This window comes from Trachinotus anak, unplaced genomic scaffold (genome assembly GCF_046630095.1).
Source record: "Trachinotus anak isolate AG129_WGS33_773 ecotype Australia unplaced genomic scaffold, CSIRO_AGI_Tana_v1 ptg000015l, whole genome shotgun sequence".
Classification (NCBI taxonomy): Eukaryota; Metazoa; Chordata; class Actinopteri; order Carangiformes; family Carangidae; genus Trachinotus; species Trachinotus anak.
Genome location: NW_027273866.1, coordinates 17,266,059 through 17,292,748, shown reverse-complemented (window position 1 = coordinate 17,292,748; position 26,690 = coordinate 17,266,059). Strand labels below are relative to the sequence as shown.

General features: G+C 43.1%; 1 pseudogene; it reads right to left on the bottom strand.

Annotated features, from left to right (window-relative positions):
- Positions 1-62: 62 nt before the first annotated feature.
- LOC139633159 (protein NLRC3-like) lies at positions 63-25,889 on the bottom strand (annotated as a pseudogene).
- Between the last annotated feature and the right edge of the window lie 801 nt (positions 25,890-26,690).

Here is a 26,690-nt window from a genome sequence, read left to right as displayed (position 1 = left end):
CTGAGTGATGTTCTGTGAATAAAGCCTTATTTTCTCCTCATGATATTTCAATGAAATGTGACGACAGATTTCCATCAGTCTGTCTCTCGGTGGGAACCGGCTCCCTGGGGCCCGATACGACGGGGCCACAACTTCAATGTGAGAAAAATGTTGTTTTGTGGAATCGCCTGAAAAACCACCTGATGGCAGCGTCTACATTTAATTTGTTATATTAAAGATTTTCTTCAAACTTCATGTGTTTCCATCACTGGTTAGATTCTTGTTGACTCTGTTATGATGGACAGCCCGTCAGAAACAACACTCACAGATACACACTGACAGAGCTGCTGGTCACAACACAGACAACAACATGTTCCTCCTGAACAATAACATCTTCAGCTGAAGAACTTGAGTCAGAGTCAAACTAACCTTCAGAGTTTAAGTCACTTTACACTGAAATTCCCTCTTTGTGAAGCTCAGACTGTTGAGAGCAACACAAACAGGAAGTTTCTCCTGAACTGGACCTGAGGAGGAGAATCAGCTGATTCTGTGACACTGCTGAAGCCTCAGATGACCCTCAGCTCCACTTTATGACCTTTAGGTCCAGAGTCACTGATGAAGCTCCGTCACATCCAGACGATGGTGGACCGGACTCTGGAGCTGACCTCAGATCAGTTCAGACCGCAGCACTGAGAGTCTTCGTCCTCTACATCCTCAGCTTCATACAGATTCCCTCACGGTCTGTTGAGAGAAGAAGAAGAACAGAGGAGATGAGTCAGAGTCAGACTCACTCCATCAGTCAGTGATGCAGCAGGAACCTCAGTCCTGATCAGACCAGATGTGCAGCAGCTGTGTGGCGTAGTTGCTTCCTCTCAGCTCTCATGTTAGCGTGTTGGAGTGAACACGGAGCTGGAAGCTCACAGACCTGCAAACGTTCAAACCTCTGGACAGATGTTAAAGGTCAGAGATGGTCCAATCACAGGCCTCAGCTGACACAGTGTAAAGCCCTGATTGGTTAAAGTTATTTCCTCTCAGTGACATCAGCTGTGTGACTGGAGGGAAACTGAAGATCAGAGCAGAAGCTGCTCCACAGCTGATCAGATCCTCATCTCTGGATCCCAGCGCTCACAGAAAAAACTCTGCCACCTGCTGGTTCTCCAGTGGAACAGCTGACGCCTGTGAGGAACCTTCATGTTGGTGTTGAGCAGCGAGGAGCTGCTGAGGTCGCGTTTGATCCTCTTCAAATAATTCAAACCTGGATGATGTATTGTCCTTGTGTTATTGTGGATCTTGATCATGTCAGCCTTCTACACACATCATCCACATGTCAACACAACATTCATACACCTGCTGATGTCAACACAGGCTGATCAGCTGCTGCTGACCTCACAACAGTCTGTCAATACAGAATCAATATCTGATCAGACACGTGGGACTAAAAACTTACTACAACACTTTTATTCAGGACTGAACTGGATAAGAGCCTAAAGGTCCAGACCTGATCCAGGAACAAGGTCTCGCTTGGTCCTGGTCTCAGGAAATCCAGAACTAAACACATTAAACTGAAAAACAGAGTGTTTTCATCACAAACTACACACACACACACAGTGACTGAACTGAGCTGAACCTGAAGAATCATTCTCAGTCTGAGAGAAGAACAACTGGAAACGTGAGACAACAATTGTTTACAATGTCATTCATTCATTCATTCATTCACAGTCAGTTGATTCAGCTTCTGGGTGAAGATTCATCAGGTTCAGTTGTGGATTAAAGATCTAAGATCTACAACAGTAACAGTCAGTGAACTGACCCCAGAGCCTCCAGTCTACAGTCTGGACTCTGCAGAAAACCACACAGACTCTTCACTGTTGAATCCTTCAGCTTGTTGAAGCTCAGGTCCAGGTATCTCAGATGGGAGGGGTTGGACTTCAGAGCTGAGACCAGAGAAGAACAGCTGATCTCTGACAACATGCAGTTCATCAACCTGAATAAAGAAACAAAGATGTAGATCAATGATTAATAATCAATCACATTTGTCCTGATCAATGATCTGTGTCTAAAATGAGCAGAGTGACTTTGTCCTTGTGTTATTGTGGATCTTGATCATGTCAGCCTTCTACACACAACATCCACATGTCAGCACAACATTCATACACCTGCTGATGTCAACACAGGCTGATCAGCTGCTGCTGACCTCACAACAGTCTGTCAATACAGAATCAATATCTGATCAGACATTTGGGACTAAAAACTTACTGCAACACTTTTATTCAGGACTGAACTGGATCAATTCAATTTTATTTGTATAGCGCCAAATCATAATCTTCATTATCTCAAGGCACTTTACAGGGTCAGGTCAAGACCTTACTTTGTTACAGAGAAAAACCCAACAGTTCCCACAAAGAGCAGCGCTTGGTGACAGGGGGGAGGAAAAACTCCCTTTAACAGGAAGAAACCTCCAACAGAGCTGGGCTCAGGGTGGGCGGCCGTCTGCCTCGACCAGTTGGGTTTAGGAGGAGATAAAAAAGGGGGGGTGGGGGGAGGAGAGAGGAGAAAAGAGAGAGAGAGAGACCAGGAACAGCTGTATAGGTAATGGTGTTATCAATAATAATGACAGGTAACAGTGGTTAATAGTAAAGATGAGTAGTGGTGGATCTGGATCCTGCTGCTCCAGAGGCAGAGATACCTGCAGAATGAGGAGAGAGAGAGTGAGAGAGAGAGAGACCTGCAGAATGAGGACAGAGAGAGAGAGGGAGAGAGAGAGAGAGAGAGAGCGAGAGAGTGCCCAGTGCATCATGGGAATCCCCCAGCAGTCTAGCTCAATAGCAGCATAACTAAGGGATGGGTCAGGACACACCCGAGCCAGCCCTAACTATAAGCTTTACTAAACAGAACAGTTTGAAGCCTGATTAAAGGTAGAGAGGGGGTCTGCCTCCTGAACCCACCCTCTTACAAACTCTGGGAACCACAAGTAGACCTGCATTTAGAGAGCGAAGTGTCCTATTGGGAAAATAGGGAACTATAAGCTCTCCAAGGTACGATGGTGCCTGACCATTAATGGCTTTGTAGGTGAGGAGGAGGATTTTAAATTCTATCCTGGATAGATGTTTTACAGGGAGCCAATGCAGAGAAGCAACACAGGAGAGATGTGATCTGGTTTCCTAGTTCCTGTCAGTACTCATGCTGCAGCATTTTAGATCAATTGGAGGCTTTTTACTGAATTTTTGGGACATCCTGACAATAAAGAGTTACAGTAGTCCAGTCTTGAGGTAACTAATGCATGAACTAGCAGAGTCTAAAGGTCCAGACCTGATCCAGGAACAAGGTCTCACTTGGTCCTGGTCTCAGGAAATCCAGAACTAAACACATTAAACTGAAAAACAAACTGTTTTCATTACAAACCACACACACACACACACACACACACACACACACACACACACACACACACACACACACACAGTGACTGAACTGAGCTGAACCTGAAGAATCATTCTCAGTCTGAGAGAAGAACAACTGGAAACGTGCTGACCTCACAACAGTCTATCAATACAGAATCAATATCTGATCAGACATGTGGGACTAAGAGTCTGTTTACTGTTTCATTGATCACGTGACCTTCTTCTTCTTTTGTTTGTAGCTGAGCAGGTTTGTGTGATTAAACCATGTTAAAGGAGGAGTCCTGGCAGTTGGTTCCAGCCTGGATCTGGTTCTGAGGCCAGAACCCTGTTCTGGTGATGACTGGAGGATGAGCACTCGGCTTCAGTCCACCACTGGTGTCACAGCTGATGACACCTGCAGCAACAACCAGGTGAGCTTAAGCTCACACTCAGAAACACCTGAGTTACTGAGCTGATGTTCGCTGGATGATGAAGAATCTTATTTTCACTGTGCAGCTGCAGCACAAACACATTTCAGAGGATCTGTCTCAGCCCTGCTGCAGCCCAGCTCCTCTCCCAGTGTTCTCCCTGTCCGTCTCTCCTTGTATCTCCTCCCCCTTCCCTGTGTGTGTGTGTGTGTGTGTGCGTGTGTTTGTGTGTGTGTGCTCTCTCTCCCAGCTTGGGGGGGGGGTCACACTGATTACCTGGCACACCTGCAACTCCTTCCTCATCAGCTCAGTTGAACAACCCCGGTCTTCCACTCACTCCTCCCAGATTGTTCTGTCTTACCTGGTGGTAACACTTCAGGCCACCTAATCTCTCTCTGATCACAAGTTTGCAGCTTGTTTTTCTCTCGTGTTGTTTGTGTATTACCTGTGTCTCTTCTCCAGTGTGCTGAATGAGGTGTTGCTGCCTACTCCACCTGCTGAAATCACCGCCACCACCTGCCACTCCACTCCACTCACTTGCAGCCCCCTCTCCAGTCACCTGCTGGACTACAGCCCCTCTGATTTCCCACAGACTCTCTGGCCCCTGTTCTCCTGAGACTTTGTGTCAAATAAAAGTCCTTGATTTTACCAACCAGCTGTGTCCTGCTCTGAATCTGCTCTGGGGTCCTACACTGAGTTTAAAACTACTTGTTACAGGATCTGGATTCAACAGGATTCACAACTGGATCCACTTCGGTAAAATGATGTTGAAGCTCATCTGTAGTAAATGTTCCTTTTTTTCTTCATGTTTCCTCTTCACTGCCTCTCATCACTGATTGGCTCTTGTTTTCACTCTTACCACCCCTCAGGTACCTGACTGAGTTCACCTGGTCACTACAATGATGACACTCTTTAGTTCTTTATTAATCCTCAGTTCTTTAAGGACATATGACACTTGATTTTTCTCTGTTTCCTTGAAGCTTCACATTAGTTTGTCCTCCAGCTCCTGACACTGGAGTCAGGTGATCAGGGGGCTGCTCCACAGACAATGTGGACAGCAGGAACTAAACTCCTTTCATGGAGACATGATCATGTGACTCAGTGATGCTGACATGAAAACAACATGTCAGTCACCAACACACAGTTCAATGAGCTGAAGCTGGATCTTTCCTATGGAGGCCCAGTGTTCATGTTAATGACCCATCACTGGGGCCACAGTGGGGACCAGGCTGTGTCTTCATGAATCTGCTGGGGCCACGACACAAACACTGACCCTGATCTAAAGGACCTTTAAACTGACCTCACACATTTTTTTTAATACAGTTTTATCCATTAGAAATAGTAAAATATTTTCAGTTCATTATGAAACTGTGATGTCACTAATTAGACTGTGGCAGAGGATGTCAATCAAGTAGGCCACATTTGCATTGGCACTGCTGAAAGAATGTGGCCACATGTGGCCCAGACCACCTCTGAATGTGGTCTGAGTGAACGGATCTCAAATATGTCCTGAATGTGTCCTGGGTGAGTTCACACCCAAACTTAGAGAAGTCCACTTGTGATCCAATCACACAGGACAGATGTTAATACCAGGTCTGAACAGGGCCAGGTCACGCAGTCATCATCCCACTGATCTCATCAATAACCAACCTCTGAATCAACTATGACCCTTGACCTTTCACCAGCTGAAGTATCATGGTGTCAGAATGACACAAATATACAAACCAATGAAAAACTGAGACGTCAAACATTTGAACTGAGTAAAGACAAAAACAGCTCCAGTCAGTGAACTCACCTCAGAGTCTCCAGTCTACAGTTTGGACTCTCCAGTCCAGCACACAGCAGCTTCACTCCTGAATCCTTCAGGTTCCAGTTTCTACTCAGGTCCAGGTCTCTCAGGTGGGAGGGGTTGGACTTCAGGGCTGAGGCCACGACTTCATAGTCAATCTCTGAGAGTCTACAACCAACAAGTCTGTGATCAGAGAAAATATAACATCTGTCAGAATAAAATCAGATTTAAATGGTGATGAACATACAGTCGATGTATATAATGACACAACATGATAATGTGATGAACATCATCTGATCTGATTATGTCTGACATGGATCAATAATCCTCATCTCTCTCAGACCTGCGGAGTTTTACTGTGAATCTTTGTTGAGCAGAAGAAGGAAAATGACGTCACAGTTCTGCTTCATCATGTGATTTGATCCAGAATCAGAATGATGAGCCGCCTTTATCCTCTGTTGCTATGGTAACCAAGGTCTTATAGATAAGGATGCAGGGAGGAGCAGAGCTTAGAGAGAACTGTCCAAACACAGTTCAAGTTAAGAATGAGCTCAGTGGGCAAAAGGACAAGACACATAATGTTACTCAGGTGAGAGGAGTTTGTGTCCAACAGCATCTTCACTCATCAATGTTCAGACTAGGGCTGCATGATTAATCGTAATAAAATCCCAATCTCGATTCACACCACTATGCGATCTCATTTCTAAATGACAATGGTTTTTCTGCATTTTATTACATCAGCTGCATCAAAACAAGCACTCCTACTTTACCCCAGAGGATCTCAATGGCTCCATAATCCTGCAATGTCTTTGCTTTCTTGCTGGGCCAATGACAGGGCGGCTTTACACCACATGATGCAGTGTTGCAGAAAGCCGACAGCAGAAGAGTAGACTGAATGAGAGAGACAGCGGCGAATGAGTATGAGATAAGCAGAGAAAAGTTTGTGGTAAGGAGAAATGAACACGAAAAAAAATACGAAATGAATCCAGAGAAAAACCCAGGTAACAGTGGTGGAAACCAGCTAAGCAACCCCACCGTGCCCATACTGAAAAAAAGGGTCCCATTCAGTGGTGTAGAAGTATTTTTGATTCAGGCAAGACGATGAAAGTCTGTCTCAAGTAGAGTGCAAGCAGTGTTTTGCCATAATAGCAGCACCGCAGGGTAACACCACCAATTTATACAATCACCTTGAACGTCACCACAAAGCGCAATATGACGAAGCTGTAAAGGGCAAGAAAACAAATGAAAATGCCCGTTGCCTGACAGTTCAAGATCTTCTAAAAAGATTGCTTTTTTTGTTACCCTAATTAAATGGTCAATTAAATTATTTTTTCTGTTCTCAGAAGTTGATATAATGGTCCTGGATAAATCATATGTTTGGCACAATCATATGTTTTGTTGTGCTTACTTTTGCAGGCCAATGAGTGTGAAAAACATTTAAATTTGAAAAAAAAAATTGTGCCAAAAAATCGTGATCTCAATTCTTTTTTTTTCAATTCTGTTTTTATTGTGATTTTCATGGTTCACATGTTCTTCACATATTAAATTGCCAATGTCATCCATTCATCTGTAAATTACAACTGAATTGCACCGTAATACTTCCACGATTCCACTGACAATACAGATAGGGATGATTATTCCTCCCTCAATCACACAACAGATGAAATTAATGAAATACAAAAATTGAGAACTCCTTAGAACAAGAATGCTGGGGTGTACATCTGTTATACTAGAGATGAAAAATATATACTGATGCATAAGGGTTGAAAAAGAAAAACATAGATGAAAAAGGGAAATGGATATAACACCTGGTACTAGACAAATGGTGGATGAATGGGAGTGACATATCTAATCCATCTTTCCCATCTTTTCAAAAACAGTCCCTGTTTTAGTCTTATAGCAAAAGTAATTCTTTCCATCTTAAAAATGTTATAAATGATGTCAAACCACTCGTCCACTGTAGGTTTTTCTAGTTTTAGCCACTTCCTTGTTATAGCTTTTCTAGAAGCGGCACTTAGAATCTGAAATAAGTATTTGTCACTAGAGGGGACGTTTTCTGATGGTAAAACTCCTAAATATAATGATGCAAACTCAAAAGTAATATCTGTCTGAAATACTTTTTGCAAAATGTTGTAGACCTCCTGCCAGAAAGGCAACAATATTGAACAAGACCAAAATATGTGAAAATGATTTGCCTCGAGGCATCCACACTGTCTCCTACATGTAGATGAATTGGAATAGTGTCTTTTTTGAGCTGGAGTGATAAAAAATCGAATAAGGGTTTTCCAACAAAATTCTCTCCATAGTGTTGAATTTGAAGTTTTCCATTGTATCTCATATAAATATTCCCAATCTTCTTCGCTTAAGACTAGATTTCCTTCCCTCTCCCATTTCTGATTTACATGCAGTGAGCTACCCTTCATTTGTTGTAAACCCCTATAGAGTCTTGAGATGGTTTTTTGGGCCGGGCCAGAAACATATGCATCCATAAATACTCCTTATTTGTTCAACATAGTGACGAATCTGTAAGAATCTAAAGAAGTCATCATTATTTAGACCACATTGTCTCTTTAGGTTTTGAAAACTGTTCACTGACCCCTTACACAAAAAGGTACAATATGCTGTTAGTCCATGAGTTTTCCAGGCTTTGAATCTTGCATCCAAATTTTTAGGCATGAAATCTGGATCAAATGCACACCATCTCAGTACTTTTATCGCCTCTTTCAAATTCTTTTTAGTTATTACCTTATTCCACAGCTTAAGTGGTGAACCAATCCAGGGGTTTCCCAGATCAATTAACTTATTCATCAAACCCTTATCCTCTATTGCCGCTTGAATTGGGAACTCTGCTGTTATGGCCCCCTCCAACTCCCTCCATCTAGCACTATATTCTGGATTGCACCAACACACTAACGGTCTCAACTGAGCTGCAATGTAATAATCTTTTAAACATGGAAGCGCAACCCCCCCTTATTTTTTGCTAACTGTAAATTCTGATATTTGATTCTTGGTCGATGCCCCTGCCAAATGTACCTGGAGATGAGTTTATTCACTCCTGGAACTGTTGATCAGGTATATCTAGTGGAAGGGATTGAAAGAGATACAACAACCTCGGCAGAATAACCATTTTAACGGATTCAATACGAGAACCAAAATTAAGAAATGGTATTAAATCCCATCTCCCAATGTCCTGATTTTGTTGTTCAGGGGGAGAACATTCAGTGAGAGCAGTTTTGACAAATCTGCTCTTATATTCACCCCCAGATACCTCATGGATTCAGCTTCCCAACTCAAATTATATCTTTTCTTCACATTTTCTGAGGGACTGTAATTGAAACTGAGAATTTGTGTTTTGGAAACATTTAACTTATATCCAGAGAAAGATCCATATTGATCCAAAAGTGAAAACAAATGTACTAGAGATTGTTCTGGACAGGATAACTGTATCAGTATGTCATCTGCAAACAAGGAAATCTTTTGTTCTCCTCCCTTCATATGTATTCCTTTAATGTTCTTATTTTGTATAATCCATTGACTCAAGGGTTCAATAAAAATCGCAAATAAAGGGGGGCTAATTGGACATCCCTGCCTTGTTCCCCGTTCCAGTGAAAAGGGGTTCGAAACTACACCATTAATTTTAAGTCTGGCCCTTGGGTTATAATAAAGAGCTTGTATTGTCTTAATAAAGGAGTTGTGAAAACCAAACTCTTCTAGGACTTCCTGCTTTGCTTGAGTGCAGACGCTTCACTCCTTTGCTCTCCGCTTTACTCTCTCTTTTTTTTTTTTCATTGCAATCTTTTCCTTTTGAATTTTTTTTTTTTTTTTTTTTTATGGAAAGCGTGTCCTGGATACCTACATATCACTGGGAGCTTAATTTATGATAGTTACTGAAGGCTACCACTATTATTTTAAACTGTTTTACTCAGAGAGTGTGGCTTATCAGCACAAGCCTGCACTATTGTGACTGGGATTGAGGAGCTCAGCTAACAGAGGCTACTTAGCAGCAAGATGCCTCTGTTTTCCACGGAAGATTACCACAAACTGCTCCAGAAGATAGCAGTACTGGAAACAAAAATTCATCGGCTCGAAGTGAACGTCGAGATAAATGGACAATATAGGAATGAAACTACTCTGCCGATATCCCAAAACACGGAAAGGGAGCAGGCTAACACCAAGCTAACTAGCACCACCAAGACATGGCAGGAGCCAGGCGTAAATGGGAGTAAATCAAACAGTCCTCCCTGGAACTCTCTTGGTGCAAAGCCAAAGCACAACAAATTGCCTCCCTCAAATATGGGAAGACGGTTATCAGGCAGAACCCAGCACCAGGAGATTCAGTATGACACCGAATGGCCTGCACTGCCATCATACAGGAATGTCTCTTCAACCCCACTACCACGGAGAAAGCAACCACAAAAACTAAGAGCAAACTGCCCCAAGACGCAGGGATTCTACTAGAGAACAGATTTGCTCCACTTTCACAGGACCCAGACTCCCCCAAAGAAGGCTCATCTCCCAGGACCAGAGAAAGGTATGAGGCTAAATTGAATGCTAAAGGGCTACAGAGAGAGCTAACCACTGGGCCTCAAACTCTGATAGTGGGTGATGGAGCTGTGAATGACATAAAACGCTTTTGCAGTAAGAAAAACACCAAAGTACTCTGCTTTCCCAATGACATGGTGTCTGATGTCTCGAAAAAGATCCTGAAGATTGCTGCTGAGCATACAACACTGAAATCTCTCATCATACACACAGGAGCCCTTGATGTTGTGAAACAACAATTGGAGGTATTAAAACGAGACTTCGTGGAACTGATAAACAAAGTTCAGTGTTTAAATACTGAGGTGTTTTTCAGTGGACCTCTGCCAACAGTTCAGCGAGGAGATGAGAGATTCAGCAGGCTGATGATGCTAAACAGATGGCTGAAAGATACATGCACTGCTCAATCACTGAACTTTATTGACAACTTCAACATCTTTTGGGAACGCAGGCACCTCTTTAAGGCAGATGGATTTTGCCTCAACAAGTCAGAAGTACAGCTGCTAAGCTCCAACATTTTTTATCATCTGCGTCAGGCACCAGCAGTCTTTGTCAAGGACAAGGGACAAGACAATCCAAAACAACGGATAAGACAGCGCTCTGGTGAGGGCGCTGAGATAAGGACTGACAACGGAGGACAGCGGACTCAGAAAGAACCTGCAGAGTCACCATCTTCTCCCCAACAAGTGGATTCAACCACAACAACACAACACCAGGAGTCCCCCTAGCCCCAACAGCCCGAAAAGGGGAGTCTCCCCAAGCCCAAATAGGAGACTCCCAACCTTCACCCCCCCAGACCCCACCCAGCCCCCAACTCTCTCCACTCAATCTTGACTCCCCATTCCTGGATTTCCCTGACAGGATGAAGAGCTTCGGAGTTGGAATCCAACTAACACCACGCCACGATCCCATATTTTCCCCCATTAACCTCCCACATCGTCCACCCCTTCCGTCCACCCCACCCCCTCCCATTTCACCACGTCGGAAGCCACCTTCAACCAAAAGACCAAAAGTCACTGAGCCCCCCCACCCCCTCTGAATCATCATATCATTGAGTCTGACTGATATGTGCCGGGTCCAGGCTACAATACTGACATCAACAATGTTCTTCCCCAGGAAAAGTCAGGGCCCTATGGATTTCAGGCAGCCTTTTCAATCCCTGTGGTGACAGGTAACAGAAGTGATCAAACTGGTGAGAAATAAAAAGGGTTAAATTAAATCTAACAATCTAGTGAGTATAGCTTGTCAACCTCAAAACTCACCAGTGTCTCCTTTTATCTCCACAAGGTTAGCTCTACTCAATATCAGATCACTAGCCAACAAGTCCTTGTTAGTAAATGACATCATTATGATCTATAATCTAGATTTCTTACTTCTTAGTGAAACATGGCTGACTGAATGTAGCTGTGCTACCATTCTCAATGAGGCAGCACCAACAAATTTCTGTTTTATGAATAAGTGTCGAAGTGGTAAGAAAGGCGCGGGAGTTGCTACCATTTTTAAATCTGTATTTCAGTGCAAGGAAACTATATTTGGTGATTTTAGCTCTTTTGAATATCTCTGTTTTTTAGTAAAGAACTCAAAAGTTCTCTTCCTAATTATTTATAGACCACCAAGATACCCAGGAAAATTCTTTGATGAGTTTGCTGAACTGCTGTCAGTTATCTGCACTGACTACAACTTTTTTATCATAACAGGGGATTTTAACATTCACATAGACAATAATATGGACACAAATGCCAAATAACTTTGCTCTGTTCTTGACACTTTTGGCCTCTTCCAACATGTGAAAGGACCCACACACACCCGAGGCCACACTCTGGATTTGGTTATCTCTAGAGGTGTTGACATTACCTCTGTTGATATCAAGGACTTGGCTCTTTCTGATCATTTCTGTGTGTTCTTTGACTTACAGATAACTCTAAACATTCAGTTATCCTCTGTGTCTGTTAGGAAAAGATACATAAATGAGAATACCAGTGTTAAGTTTATGGAGGCTGTAGCCATGTTGCCAACTGTGACCGCAGAGACAGTTGATGAACTCCTGGATAATTTAAACTGCAAAATCTCAAATGTCATTGATACCATTGCACCTATTAAATCTAAGATGACCTTGACCAGGCAAAAAACACCATGGAGGAAGTCTTTGTAATTTTAACCATGGGTTATTCAAGGCTAGACAGCAACACTTTACTGAAATGATTAATAAGAACATCAACATCGCTCGTGCTCTGTTTGCTATGGTTGATAAGCTTACAACCCCCCCAAAAGAGATAGTTTCAGAACACTTTTCCACAGAAAAATGCAATGAATTTGCTTGCTTTTTCAATGAAAAAATTTAATCTATTGTATTGTTTTGCTGATTTATGTTGATATTTAGCCTTATCAACATAAATCAGCAAAACAATACAATCATGCAATCCCCAAAATCACCTAGGAATAAATCAACTGTAATGTCAGAGTTTAATACAATTGACCAAAAAACTGTAGAAGAAACAGTTCAGCAGCTTAAAACATCGACATGTTGTCTGGACACAACGCCTTCTGACTTTTTTAAAACTATTGCAAGCTCTGTCCAAACAGATCTGTAGCAAATAATAAATTGCTCACTTCAATCAGGCACATTTCCTAAAGCCCTAAAAGTAGCTGCCATCAAGCCACTCTTAAGAGAACATTGGATAATACCATTTTAACCAACTACAGACCCATCTCAAATCTTCCCTTTATAGCCAAGATCGTTGAGAAAGTGGTTTTTAATCAACTCAGCAACCTCTTGAACTCCAGTGGACTCTTTGACAAATTTCAATCAGGCTTCCAACCTCACCACAGTACAGAAACAGCTCTTATTAGAGTGTTAAATGACATAAGGTTGAACACTGACTCAGGCAAGGTGTCAGTTCTGGTCCTGTTGGATCTCAGTGCTGCGTTTGACACTGTGGATCACAGTATACTGTTGGACAGGTTGGAAACCTGGGCAGGACTCAGCGGGACAGTCCTAAAATGGTTCAGGTCCTACTTGGAGGAGCGGAGTTATTTTGTGACCATCGGTAGTTATCAATCTGATCGAGTGGCTATGACATGTGGAGTTCCTCAGGGGTCAGTCCTTGGACCCCTTCTGTTCAACCTGTATATGCTGCCTTTGGGTCAAATTCTGCAGAATTCTAATGTCAACTATCATAGTTATGCAGATGACACACAAATATATCTCGCACTGTCTCCAGATGACTGCAGTCCAATAGTCATTGTGTCACTGTTTAGAGCAAGTCAAAAATTGGATGAACCAAAATTCCCTTCAGTTAAATCAAGAAAAAAACTGAGGTCATTGTTTTTGGCAATAAAGAGAAGAGGGTTTCTGTCAGTAAACACCTTGAGTCACTGTCTATAGAAACTAAAGACCAAGTCCAAAACCTTGGCGTGCTGATAGACTCAGATCTGACCTTCAACAGCCATATCAAATCAGTCACCAAATCAGCCTTTTATCAACTTAAGAACATATCCAGAATTAAGGGTTTCATGTCCCAAACTGATCAGGAGAAGCTGATTCATGCTTTTATCTCCAGTAGACTTGATTACTGTAACGGTCTTTTGACTGGACTCCCCCAAAAAAGTATCAAACAGCTGCAGCTCATTCAGAACGCTGCAGCTCAAGTTTTAACCAGAACAAAGAGATCAGATCACATCACCCCTTGTATCCGAGTTTCAGCCGTGTTGATCCTCTTTTCCGCCTCCTCTATTCTAGTGTTAGTTTTGTTTATTTCTTCACGGATCTCTTTCAGCTGCTGACTGTTGTCCTTCCTAAACTCCCTTAGTTCTTTCAGTATAAGGCCCAGACCTGCTTCTTCCATCTGCTCCTGGCCGTGGTCCGAGTCCGTATCCTCCATTTCGTTGCTAGCATGCAGCTCCTGGCTAACTTCGTCTCTCTCAATTAACTCCGACTGCTTGAACTTTTTCGGCTGATATTTACGCATTCTCGAAGCCCACAGTCCTAAATTCAACCGTACTCACGTTTTTTTAAACTTATTTGGGTTGTTGTGGGCAATATTTACTTCGACATGTCAGGAGCTACTCTCCTACGCTGCCATCACCGAACTCGTCAAACCGGAAGTCCATGATCTCAATTCTAAGCAGAAAAAAATCGTCATTCACATTTTTTCCAGAATCGTGCAGCCCTAGTTCAGACTACAGTTTAGCCTTATTTGGAGTGAGGTGTGGTAACATGTTGTAATCATGTGATACCTGTGGATATATACCCACTGTCACTGTGACACTTCTCTGATTCACATGCTGACAGTGAGCTGCTCATCATTTCCCCAGGATGGGGGGTTCAGAGGTCTGGTTCACTTCTTTTTAACTCCTCAGATTTTTTTTAAAAACTTGTCGTCTTCAGATTCCGCTCACACTGACTCAGGTGACATCACCTGAGGACATTTATCAGGCTGCACAGCTGGAGACACTGAAGGTTTAATACTACTGTTTTCTCATGTGCAGCAACACCTGGAAACACCTGGAAACACCTGAAAACTCCTGGAAACACACTGAGGAGTAAGATCACTGCTTTAATTTGTTTCATCAGGTTTTACTCTAAACAAAACATTTAATAAAAAATAAAAAATTAAACTAAGAATAATGAGAATAAATGAAAACTGTTTTTATCTGAATTTGACACAACTACTAATCTAATCTACTGATCAATAATTATATTGATCATGTCTGGACTCACCCAGCCTTCCCGCAGTTCCTCACAGCTGGGATCAGTCTCCGTCGTCCCTCCTCTGATATGTTGTACTTCTCCAGGTCCAACTCATCCAGAACCTCCTCTGACATCTGCAGCATGTAGGCCAGAGCTGAGCAGTGGATCTCAGAGAGTTTCTTCTCTGATCTGGTCTTTGACTTCAGGAACTGTTGGATCTCCTGATGAACTGAGTGGTCCTTCATCTCCATCAGACAGTGGAAGATGTTGATGCTTCTATCAGGAGAGATTTCATCACTGTTCATCTTCTTCAGGTTCTTGATGGCTCTCCGGATGGTTACTGGACTGTTCTTTCTCTGACCCAGCAGACCTCCTAAGAGTCTCTTGTTGGACTCCAGAGAGAGACCATGAAGGAAGCGAACAAACAGGTCCAGGTGACCATTTTTACTTCTGAGGGATTTCTCCATGGCTGCCATCAGGAACTCATCCAGAGATGGATGGTTGTTTCCAAAAATCCCAGAAATCTTCTTAAGAAAAGACTTTGGGATTGAGTCCCAGTGTTTATCATCTTGTCCCAGGAAGTTCTCCAGGACGTCGGTGTTCCTGTTGGTGTAACAGTGGAACATGTAGACTGCAGCCAGAAACTCCTGAATGCTCAGATGAACAAAGCAGTAAACTGTTTTCTGGAAGATCACACTCTCTCTTTTGAAGATCTCAGTACAGAGTCCTGAGTACACCGAGGCCTCTGTGACATCCAGACCACACTGCTCCAGGTCTTCTTGGTAGAACATGATGTTTCCTTTCTCCAGATGTTCAAACGCCAGCCTCCCCAGCTTCAGAAGAACTTCCCTGTCAGCCTCCATCAGCTCCTGTGGACTCGTCTCATGTCCCTCATCATACTTGAGCTTCTTCCTCTTTGTCTGAACCAGCAGGAAGTGTGAGAACAGGTCAGTCAGGGTCTGGGTCAGTCAGGGTCTCTGCTCTGTAGTCAACATGTGCTCCAGAACTGTAGCAGAGATCCAGCAGAAGACTGGGACTTGACACATGATGTGGAGGCTCCTGGACATTTTGACGTGTGAGATGATTCTGTTGGACAGCTCTTCATCACTGGATCTCCTCCTGAAGTACTCCTCCTTCTGGGCGTCAGTGAAGCCTCATACTTCTGTTACCCTGTCAACACATGTAGGAGGGATCTGATTGGCTGCTGCAGGTCTGGAAGTGATCCAGACCAGAGCCGAGGGAAGCAGATTCCCCTGGATGAGGTTTGTCAGCAGCAGGTTGACTGATGATGTCTGTGTGACATCAGACACAACCTCCCTGTTGTTGAAATCCAGTGAAAGTCTGCTTTCATCCAGGCCGTCCAAGATGATCAGAACTTTACAGAAAGCGAGCTGCTCTGCTGTGACCTTCTGTAATGTTGGATGGAAAACATGGAGCAGCCTGAGAAGACTGTACTGCTGCTCTCTGATCAGGTTCAACTCCCTGAACAAAAGCAGAACCAGCAGACTGACATCTTGGTTCTCCAAGCCCTCTGCCCAGTCCAGACTGAACTTCTGCACTGAGAAGGTTTTTCCAATGCCAGCGATGCCGTTGGTCAGAACCACTCTGATGTGTCTCTGTTGGTCAGGTAAGGTTTTAAATATGTTGTGTCTCTGTTGGTCAGGTAAGGCTTTAAAGATGTCCTGACACTTGATTGGAGTGTCATGGAGGGTCTTCATCTTGGAAGCTGTCTCCAGCTGCCTCACCTCATGTTGTCTATTAACCTCTTCACTCTGTCCCTCTGTGATGTAGAGCTCAGTGTAGATCCTGTTGAGGAGGGTTCCACTTCCTGTTCCATCACTTCCTTCAGCCACACGTTCACATCTGCTCCTCAGACTGATCTTATGTTGATCTAAAACCACCTGCAGACCACTATCTGCTGCAAGAGAAGAGACAATGTCAGACTGAAGACAGAGAATCTGAGAATCTGCTGATTATTTTCATCAGCTCCAGAAAAACTAAAGAGCAGCAAAGAAAAGCTTTTTAATGTTGTGGTTTTTAGAATCATCTGAAATGTCAGTGCTGTGTGACAGAACAACTGACACTGGAGAAAACAACAGGTCCTGATTTCAGACATGAAGACATCAGCAGACACATGTTCAGTCTCACCTTGTACAGTGCTGGTCTGACTGGCTGTCTGCACTCCAGGTCTGGTTCTGGGTCTTTGTCCACACTGGGAACAGGAGGGGTCTCCTGAAGAACCAGACTGGTTCCAGTATGAGGTGAAGCACTGTCTGCAGAACCAGTGTCCACAGCTGGTAGAGACTGGATCCTTCAGGACGTCCTGACACAGAGCACAGCAGGACAGCTGCTCCTCCACAGAGACACCACTCCTCTTCCTCCCTCTGTGAAGACATTTCTTCATCACTAACATGTCACAGTCACAGCTCCACATCTCTGTTCTGATTGGCTGCCCTGGTCAAAATGCTGCTTGTTGAGTCTAATGAAGCAGTGTTGGAGCCATAATCCAGAGTGAGGAGACTGAACCTGACAACAGAAGCTTTCAGCAGCTCTACCTGAGCTCTGACTAAATGTTGTGTTGTTGTGGTTCACAGTGTGTAGAAGCTCGGACAGTCAGAGACAACAGTAAACATCTCTACAGACTGGTGGAGCTCACACAGCTGTTGATATGAAATATAATATATGAGCTGGTTGTGGACGTGTCTGAATCCATCTATGGAAACTGTGGAGGAGGCGATCAGGCTCATGTTCACACTGAGAGGTTGATGACACAGTAACATGAGAACGCTCTGCTTCATAAATCTGATGAACAGAGTGTGTGTTCATGTTTCTGTCTCTGAGGTTTGGTTGTGAACCTACACAGAGTTTATGAATCTGGTCTCTGGTTTCTCTCTGTTTCCTTCACATACATCTGATAACTGAATCATCTTCAGCTCAGTTTACAGTAGAAACAGCCTCTTACTGTGAGTCTGAGGGTCCAGGTTCAGGACTGAAGTTTGGAGGTCTATCTTTGGACCAGTCACTCCTCATAGACAGACATCTGGATCCTTGAGACTCTGCTCTCAGTCTGAGGTTCTGACCTCTGCAAACACAAACATGTTTTTATTCATATCACATATTAAAGATTGTGGGTTTGTGATGTATCGTGCTGGGACCACTTTATCCACTACAGTAAATCTGGTCTGAATGGTAAATGCAGATACAGGAGACAGTTCTTGTTTATCATATAGAATTAGCTGATTGGCAGCAGTACAGACAAACTTTCAGCACAAGACTCCAACATATGATGATGAAAGACCCAATGACTGAATGAAGTGAAGTGAGAGTGGTTTACTGTAATTTACTGTTACAGCTGTAGTGTTGTAATATTTTTTCTGCCAACTGCTGGTGGATTCTGGTATAAGTTTCAGGTGTCAAGAACAGGAAGTTAAGAAAAGGAACAGGAAGTACGTGTGTTAAAGGCCCCATGCTGTGCACCTTTTTCCGGGTTTATTTACCTGCCTCTTTCTGGAGCTCCAGCAGGCACAGGTCATTTGGCCAATCAGAAGAGAGAATGAGAACCTCTCCTCTGATCGGCTGACTGTTTTTGAGTGGCGTGTGGTCGGGCCAATCACAGGCAAGTAGCTGAAACCTAAGCTGCATTCATAAAAATTCACCTGCGATGGATGGCATAAGACCATATATGTTTGAACCGGACTCGGATCCAGAGACAGAGACGGCAGCCAACACAGAAACACCGCAACTGCGCCACAGGATGGAGACCAGCCGCCACAGGATGATTCTGTTTTTGTTTCTTTTTTCCCGTTGTTGTCGTTTTCTCTCGGTACGCGGGAAAATCAACCAGCGCATCACTGGTGCACGCACACACTCGTCTGCAGACACTCTGCATACAATGACTGACTCCACCGACCGCCACGACACTGTGACACTCGTCTCCCCCAACGGTGTCAGTGGAGCGCCACAGATTGCTGCCTGGTCTGTGGGAAACTCTGGAAGACCATTAAAAAAACCATAGTGATGAACAAAGCTGTGTGACGGTGACATTTGTATTTTCTTGAATTAACGTTTGTGAAGGCATTAACAGTGATCCAGTTAACGGCAATTCAATGAACGGCTACGAATAAAATAAAATAAGAAGGAGCCACTGGTCTCTGAGGACTTTGGCTTTTGGCAGACTGTGCAGGGACACATCGCCCTCCTTGCATCCCTTAATAGCGCAACACCATTTCTTTGACATCTCGCCGTGCAGTTATTCACTCACACCTGGAACCTACAGTGGAGGCGGGCCAACAGGTTGCGGTGGGCGGAGTTACCTTGTGTGTGACATCACACAAAGGAGGAAGTGCTATCCGCTCGTATTAAAGAGACAGTTCCTACAAATGGGCAGTGTGCGTTTCTCCGTTTATGACCAGTTTGATACATGGGGCAGTATATACGTGGCCCAGAGACCTCCCAAAGCACGATAAAATAACCAAAATCACATTTTTCATGCCATGGGGCCTTTAAAACCATGGATGTATTATAAGACTTACAATACATCCATGGTTAACATTGTGGTCATCTCCACAGTCTATTTACATCTGCCTTCATCTCTTGTGGCATCGACTGTATGTATATTCTTAAGTTTGTCATTTATCATTAGTTATATTTGAAAGAAATAGTTTACACCAGTTTGATACATGATGTATTGATGTATTGTTCAGTTATAAGAACATGGAGAGGTTAACTGTTAATATGCATTTCTAGTGCTGCAGTGGACAATTTGCATTCAGTAATTTGACATTTTTGTTTTTATCTGTAGTTTGAGTCAAAATAACACACAGTAGCAGAAACCAGCTCAGAACCTTAGACCATCTAATACAACCTGATGAGGACCACACACATCAATTATCCTACAGTAACTCCTGGTTAATAATTTACTATATTTACTACGGTAATCCCCGCCACTCTAGAAGGAGCCTACAGTGCAGCCTGAACTGACCAGAAAGCTGACTGACTAGAAATAACAACATATAACCCTGTGTAATGGAAATAACAGGATTTATGACATCACATCAATCACTGATCAATTCTCTGATGACAGAGTCACTGTGGGGACTCTCAGCTGACGTCACCATCCAGTACCACACACTGTACTGAAGGATGGAAGGGCTAGCAGCAGCATCCAGAAACAACAACATTGTGTCCGTCAGTCATTAAATGTGTCTCCAGCTGTTGATGACCTGTCTCACATCAGCTCTAAAGAAGCAGTGGTTCAAAGGTGAGACCAGAGGGTCAGACACTGCCACTGCTCAGCATCTGTATCCTCAACCTCAGCTCCACATCTGGATCTACCTGGTTAGTCCTCCCCCTACAGCCCAGAGGAAAGTGACATGAAGATAAAACATCATGACTGAAACAAAGAGCTGCTGAAGTGTCTGCTCTTCTTCTCCATGTGGATTCTTTCTCCTGAGTCCAGCTTCATCTTACACAGTGTTTCTGATTATTGTGACTACAGCAAACAGCAACTTCACTGACCAACACAGTGAACAAACACAGTGTGGCAGAGTTACATCTGCACAAACAGCAGTGATGGTGAGGACAGTCCGGTTTGTCATTAAAGGATCATCCTGCTGTTATTCTACAGTTTGTTCTTGACAACAAACCCCATGAAAAGACCCAAACCAACAGTGTGTTAGTCCGTCTCTGAACTCTTCCCTCCTCTGTCTGTGGCTCTGAGCTCATTGGTTCCTACTGCAGACGTGAGTCTGTAGAAACTCTCCACAGCCCTTTAGTTACTGACCTCTGTAAATCTCTGTCATGTTATCAGCTGCAGTAAAGATGTGACCTTTGTTCAGACCATTTCACAAGAAACAAGACGCTTCAGTATCAACACACTGAGAAGACAGAAGAACCAGGAAGAAGTTATTTTCTGTTGCAGCAGCTCAACAAACTGAACACTGTTACAGAGACAGTCTGGAGGTTCACAGGTTTGTAGCAGGTCTCTTACTGTGAGTCTGAGGGTCCTGGTTCAGGACTCAAGTTTGGAGGATCAAACCCTTTGGACCAGTCACTCTTCATAGACAGAGAGCTGGGTCCTGGAGACTCTGCTCTGTCCTCCTCTTCCTCCACACAATCACTCATCTTCAGGGCTTAGTCAGTCTGAGAGAGAAACAGTAACACTGACTGTGGGCTCACACACACAAGAGTCAGGACAAACAAGCTGTTAAACTGTCACACCCCAGCATACCAAGCAAAAACTACAATTACCACCTTGTTGTCTCCTCTGCCTCCTCCACTCATAGTAGTTTCTTGTTACTTCCCTGTTTATCCAGAGTCACATAGAATATCAACCATTTGTGTGAAATTTTGTCATAATTGCTGTGAAGTCTTGAATAAAGGCTAAAAAATGTTTTGTCAGGTCACACTGACCTTTGACCTTCAAAAACCAAAATCTAATCAGTTCCTCATTGAGTCAAAGAGAATGTTTGTTTCAAATCTGAAGAAGTTCTGTCAAGGAGTTACTGAGATATCATGTCCACCAGAGTGAGACGTGGACTGATGGACGGACAATCCAAAAACAAAATGTCTCCAGTTCTCGCTGGCGGAGACATTTAAACAGAAAGTTTTTTTCCTCTGTGTGTCTCTGTGTGGATAAAAGTTCACTGTGACTCTTCTTCCCTCCACAGTCCATAGGGACAAACTGACCCAGAGACTTTCACAGTAAAATAATAATAATGTTGTGTTAACACTCACCTGCCTTCAGTTTCCCTCCTTCTGCTCCATCCAGTTAAACTGGAGTCTGAACTCACTGAACACCTGCAGTTTCAATGGCTGCTCCCCTCTGCAGTTACAGGAAATCATGAGTCTGTCTACCTGTGTGTTGTGTGTGTGTGTTGTTCAACAGTTAAAACTTGTTTGAATTAGTTGTAATGTCAACATCTGTTTGTTAAAATTACAACTAATGTGCTTCTATTTAAATTGAACTTAATGTTTTCACAGAGTTACTGTAGAATAAAGTATATCAATAATATTTCTGATCATTATTATTGGAAAAACGAACCAAGCTAAATGCTGATCTGTAGTACTCAGAGCACAGTCTGCTGCCCCCCACCCCCTCTTGTTGTGTTATAGGAGCATAACTCAGTCCGTCCTTCTTGTACAACACTGACCTCTTGGTCTGTTGTCAGTGGTTGTGTCTGTCTGTTGATACCAGGCTGTAAACATTTGAACATGGGAGTCTATGGGGATTGACTCACTGATGGAGCCAGACCCTAGTGGTCATTAGAGGAACTGCAGCTTTGGTACTTCAGTGTTGGCTTCATTTTCCAGCCTCAGAGGCTGATGCTTAGTTGCGTCTCTTGATTAGTTGCAGTTCTGAGTGAAATCTTACATCTCCAGTTTGCTCTATAGTATGACCACATCTTTGTTTCATGTCTTTTCATGTTGGTCCATCTCTCAGCACAAAGACTTTCTGAAGAGTAAAGAGAAAACCGTCCTGCAGACTCCTTATCTGAGACCCATCAAGAACCTGAAACTGGCCTCACATCAGAAGATCCATAACAAACAAGTGAGACCTGTAAATAAAAACTGGAAGCTGGTAAGTGAAGTTCCAGATTGTTTTCCAAAAACTAACGTATCATTAAAACAGTCAGCTAATGGTTGAAAAGGTTAGTTAAGAGTAACTTACCATTGAAATAGTTAGCAAATGGCTGAGATAGTAAGCAAAGAGTAACTTAAGGTTGAAACAATTAGCTGCTAAAAGTAACTCAATGAGCTTTTTGTAAATTTTACTGTTGCTACATTGCCAGCATTAGCATTAACAGCTGTTTACAGTCTAGGGGAAAGGTTGTTAGTTCAGCATCAAACATTGTTCCTGTACTTCCTAAGACTGGTCTCAAGCAGTGGAAAGCGACACCAAATCTAACTCTTGTGTAGGAGCTGTTTACAAGTTTGTTGGTTTTACTATTACTCAATCATTTGTTTTGAGTTTGGATTACTTTAATTTAACCAGTATTTTGTTTTATTCAGGTCACATGATGGGCACAGGGTTCAGTGGGTAGGCTGGTTTAGGACCAGCATGCACCTGGGTGGGCGTATGGTTTTTTACCAGAGCAGGAGAGGCAGCAGGAGGCATGTTCCTTTGTTCACTTTGTTTATTTGCTCATGGATGAATAAATCAAGAAGAAAATACAATGGCTATGTTTGGAGAACTGATTCTTTTTCTTTTTTGCCTGCATAAACCACATACTGATGGTGCATCAGTGGCCATTTGATTTATGTTGAATTTATGTTTGTTTGAGGAGACGTGGACACTACATCTTGTCTCTATCCCATCTTTTCTTCTACAAAAGTTAGCACTGTCACTTTCATTTGTCACGTGACAATCACCACCACCCGCTCCCAGCAAGAAACCACATTGGGTGACAGGAAAAACTTAGGGTGACATAGTTAATTAAAAGTAACTCGCGATTAAAATAGTTATCTAAAAGTAGTTAGATTAAAATAGCTAAGTGTACTGGCATGAGTAAAAAAGGGGGTTTAGTTCAGATGGTGCTTATTCTGTTAGTGTAATATAGCCCTCTTTGCTCACTCTCTGTATCTTGTAGTCAGCCGTTTTGTTTTCTCCTTGACACCTTGATTGAGAGAACATTGTAGATTCAGGTTGGCAAAGCATCTACATCCATCCTCTTCTGGAATCACTGACAGAGGCATTGTCTCTATGTACAGTTTAAATGTCTATGTTTGCATTAGTGTTTATGCTTTGTGTGAATGATTAGTTTAAGCCATGTTCTTTGTCGCGTGTTGTTCATTCTCAATCAGATAACCTGTCATGTTAATGGCTGAAGTTAACCAAGTTGGTCGCCATGTGTAGAAGAAAGGCTTCATGAAACAAATAGAACACAAAAACGTATATTAATCAGACTTAATATGCTCATTATTGTTTTTCTTTCTTTCTTTATAATTAGTTTTACTCCATTCACATACTGTCTATATGAAGCGGTGTTGCTGAATAAATCCACCACACATGAGTTATGTGTCTATCTAGTTAAGGAAGGGGAGTCTGAAGAGGGCAGAACAGTAAGACTCACTTATAGTTGAAATAATTAGCTAATGGTAACTTATCATTGAAATAGTTAATTAATAGTTGAAGCAGTTTTCTAAGAGTACCTTATGGTTGAAATAATAAGAGTAACATATCATTGTAGCCTAACTAAAGGTTGAAAAGGTTAGCTTATACTAACCCATTGCCCTGACCTCTGTGGTCATGAAATCATTTGAGCGCCTTGTCCTGTCCCACCTCAAATCCATCACTGACCCACTCCTGGACCCCCTGCAGTTCGCCTACAGAGCCAACAGGTCTGTAGATGACGCCGTCAACATGGCTCTCCACTTCATCCTCCAGCACCTGGACTCCTCAGGGACCTATGCCAGCACATGAAGCTAGGAAAGCATGTGTCCGACTCCCAGACCATCAGCACTGGATCCCCGCAAGGCTGCGTTCTTTCTCCTCTGCTCTTCTCCCTGTACACCAACACCTGCACCTCCAGCCATCAGTCTGTCAAGTTCCTGAAGTTTGCAGACGACACCACTCTCATTGGACTCATCTCTGATGGCGATGAGTCTGCCTACAGGTGGGAGACTGACCGTCTGGTGACCTGGTGCAGGCAGAACAACCTAGAGCTAAACGTTCTGAAGACAGTGGAAATGATAGTGGACTTCAGGAAGAGCCCACCCCCACCCACCCCCATCACCCTGTGCGACTCCCCCGTGGCTACCGTGGAGCATTTCCGCTTCTTGGGAACCACCATCACAGAGGATCTCAAATGGGAGCTGAACATCAGCTCGCTCATTAAAAAAGCTCAGCAGAGGATGTATTTCCTGAAGAAGTTCAACCTGCCAAGGACTATGATGGTGAACTTCTACACCTCCATCATTGAGTCCATCCTCACCTCCTCCATCACCATCTGGTACGCTGCTGCCACGGAGAGGGACAATAACAGACTGCAGCGTATCATCCACTCTGTGGAGAAGGTGATTGGCTGCAATCTTCCATCCCTCCAGGAAGATTGTAGCTGACTCCTCCCACCCTGGACACAAACTCTTTGAGACACTCCCCTCTGGCAGGAGGCTGCGGTCCTTCAGGACCAAAACCTCTCGCCACAAAAATAGCTTCTTCCCATCTGCTATTAGCCTTATCAACAAGGCTAGAGAGCCCCACTGTTGCTGACCCCCCTGATCCTCAATTGCACCAATCACCAGAAAAAATTCCTTGTATGTGAAAACATACTTGGCAATAAAACTGATTCTGATTCTGATTCTTATGGTTAAAACAGTTAGCTAAGAGTAACTTATGGTTGAAATAGATAAAGGTAACATATCATTGAAACAATTAGTTAAAGGCTGAAGAACTTAGCTTAGTGTAAATTATGGATGAAAAAATTAGCTGCTAAAAGAACTAATGGGAGCTTTTATAAGTTCTGCTATTGCTACATTGGCAGCATTAGCATTAACAGCTGATTACTTACCAGTCTAGAAGACAGTTTTCAAGTTCAGCGTCAAACATCTTTTCTTTACTCGGTAAGAGTTGTCTCCAACGGTGGAAAGCGACGCCAACGTTAACTCTGTTTTTTCTTCTACTAAAGTTCACACACCGAGAAACCACGTTTGAGTTACAGGGAAAACTCGGAAAAAACTTACGGTTAAAAAAGCTAGCTAAAATTAACTTATGGTTAAAAAAGGTAGCTAATCATTACTTCGTTACCTAAATGCAACTGTGATTAATAGTTAGCTCAAAGTAAGTTATGGTTGAAACTAACAGTTACCTAAAATTAACTTACAGTTTAAAAGTTAGCTAATAGTTGAAATGGTTAACTAAAGGTAACCTATGGTTGAAAAAGTTAGCTAAAATTAACTTACGGTTAAAAAAGCTAGCTAATCATTACTTAGTTAGATAAATGCAACTGTGGTTTAAATAGTTAGCTCAAAGTAACTATGGTTGAAATATGTTGCTGCTAAAAGTAACTAATGGTTAAAATGGGCAAAAGTAATAGATAATTCGTGGGGCCGCCCTTCACTTACCCGCCACCGGCTCCCGGGTCTGTCCCGGGTCTGTCCCGGGTCTGTCCCGGGCTGTGGCTCGGTTGAGCTAACGTTAGCAGCTGCTGCCGCGTCACTGTCCTCTGCGACGTTAGCTTCGTCCTCTCCTGGCTCTTTGTTGGTGCTAGCGAACAGTACAGACGTGTTTTCTGAGCTTCACTTTGTCTGATAATCATTTAATTTCATCATTCTTCTCTCTGCTGCTCCAACATCTCTTTTCCGTGAGGTTTTAAGCGTCTTCCTCACTCCATCGGCCTCCATCGACGGTGAAGACGGACGTACCTGACGGTCGGTGACGTCACCAAGGAGCGGGTTTGGACGCGATCCGAAGCAGAGACCGAGTCTCTCTTTACACCATCTCACTTCATGTCGTTAACTTTGGATTTGTTCCCTCCTGTAGTTTGTCTCTCCGTCCTCACTCTGCAGCAGCAGGGTCCAGATCTACCACTACAACACTCAGTATTACTATAATACTAATAACAATAACTATTACTGTTCTTTATTATTATTATTGAGAACACCATGAACTGTTCCTGGTCTCTGTTCTTCCTGTTTATCCTCTTAGGGTTTTTTTATCTGTTGTACTCTTGGTTCTCAGCTACTTTTCTTTACTAAAGTCATTTCAAATGTATTGGTTATTGATTTTGTTAATAAATGTGCAGACATTGTTTTTAACTAAAGACTCATTCATACAGTATAAAGATGTTGAGTCAGCAGGTCTGCGGCTCTCTTTAACCTGACTCCATCTCCTCCTCACCTGTCGTCCAGGTGTAACATCACACAATATTCACAGTGAAAACAAACAG